Raw genomic sequence first — 2203 nt, 5'->3', positions numbered from 1 at the left:
TGTTGAAGAGGGTCTGTGCACTCTTTCTGCCTATTCCACCATCTTACAGGAACTCCTTCCAAAATATTCTATTTCTTCATATTTGGCTTTAGTTCTTGTTGCATAAATTTTAATAATAATAGTGTTAACTGGTCTTGTAGGCATAAGGAGCTCTGGTGGCATAGTTCCTAAGGCATTTAACTGCTAACCAGAAAGCTGGTGGTTCAAACCCACAAGCCACTCCTTGGAAGGAAGGTTGGGCAAGCAACCTACCTGGGTAATGATACTGCCTCAAAAACCCAAGGAGGGGTTACTATGAGTTGGATCTGACTCAATGGCAGTGAGGAGGGTGGAGAGAGTTTTCTAGAGGAAAAAAAAATAAAAGAGCAGTTCGAGAAGACAAAGTCAATTACTATAATGAAATGTGCAAAGACCTGGAGTTAGAAAATCAAAAGTGAAGAACACATTCAGTGTGGCTGAAGCTGAAAGAACTGAGGAAAAAATTTAAGTCTTGAGTTGTGTGTTAGACAGGGTTTTCTAGAGAAACAACAAGTAAAGCTTATATGTGTATATATATATATACAGAGAGAAATTTATCTTAGGAAAATGGCTCACACACTTATAGAAGCTGGCAAGTCCAAAGTTCCTTGATCAAATGTCAAGCTGGAGATTTGTCCCAACTTTTGCAGCCACAGGGGCTGAGGAGCTCAAGGCTGGCAGGCAGTACACCAGCTGTTGACTCCAACAAATGATGAATCCAAGATCTCTAGGCTGAATGGTGGATTGTTCACTCATGGACAGTTGTAGGCAGCACAACGGAATCCTGACCCACAGAGGAATGTCTCTTTTCCCAGGATGTCCATAGATATACTGGAAGCAGGCCACACCCCTAGGTAAACTCCTAAAAAATTGTGGTCCAGCCAACTTGACACACAGCTCCAACCATCATAGTCCACACCTTATCAACTTAGCAGTTGTACACATCTTAACCATATGGTCTGGTTACCTAGTGCGCTCTGACAAGAATATACCACAAATGGGATGGCCTTAACAAACAGGAGTTATATCTTACAATTTGGAGGCTTTAAGTCCAAGTTCAAAGTGCCAAGCTCTAGGGGCTGGGTGAAAACCCCTCAACCTTGGGTTCCAGCTCTGCCTCCTGCTCTCAGCCCACTGGAGCTAGAGGCATTTCTTCACTTAGACAGCTGCTAACTGCTGAAGATGAGAAACCCCAAGGTTGACAAATAAAGTGGCACAGATCTGATGTTACCAAAGCACATGGCAGGCCATTAACTTAAGTCCACTGTAAGTCCCAAGGTCGGCAGAGCATAGCAGTCTGCTGAGCAATGACATGGCTACATGCAGGGTCCAAGTGTGCCAAAGGCTAGAGACCATATCCAAAGGCTTTTCCTTATATACAGGAAGCAGACCATATACCCAAAGGCAGCTACTCAGCTGCTTGTGGTAGATCCCACTATGGAGTTGATTGCCAATCTCCTCATGGGAGAGATGCCCAGCCACTCAACCAGGCCCAGCCAAGTTGACACACAAACTGAACTACCACACCATATATAATCTCTAAATAAGGACAATTATAAAGTCATATATGTGCCTAACATGATATGCTAACACACATACAACCAAAACGCATTAACTTTATTTACATTTCACAGTTTGTAAAAGAAGGAAACAAAAACATTTGATGCACATATACAATGAAGAAATTTAACAATCACAGTCCTCGTTTCTGCAGCTGGTCACGTGGTCATAGCTGATATTCAGAATTACCTTCTTTCACCACCCATTCTGTATTTCCCTTGTCCTCAGCAAGCACCTCAGCTGGTCTTTGTGCTTTGCCTGGTGGGGTGACTCAGACCTTCATTCCTGAAGGGTCTGTGCCATTAGCAGTCATATCAGAATTGGGTTGCTGTAATTTTCCATTGATTTTAATCACAAGGCATGGTAGTACTAAGAGATGTCCTAAAGAATCTCCTGCATTCCAGACCTATTCTTCTTCACCTCCATTATGTAATGCCAATCCAATTTCCCCTTGGTAATCAGGATCTATCACACCAGATAGTACAGTAATGCCCTTCTTTGTCTGTTGATCCAGAGGCGTGAGAAAACAAAATGGCCAAGTATCACTCTTAATTTCCAGTTCAATGCAATCCGTATTTTGTCTCCAGGTGGGAGTGTTCCTCCCTTTGGGACTAATCTCCAGACC

Source organism: Orycteropus afer, unplaced genomic scaffold (assembly GCF_000298275.1).
Source record: "Orycteropus afer afer isolate SDZICR_OR568_19922 unplaced genomic scaffold, OryAfe1.0 scaffold00412, whole genome shotgun sequence".
Lineage (NCBI taxonomy): Eukaryota > Metazoa > Chordata > Mammalia > Tubulidentata > Orycteropodidae > Orycteropus > Orycteropus afer.
The sequence above is the reverse complement of the archived record's forward strand: the minus strand, read 5'-3'. Positions refer to the sequence as shown.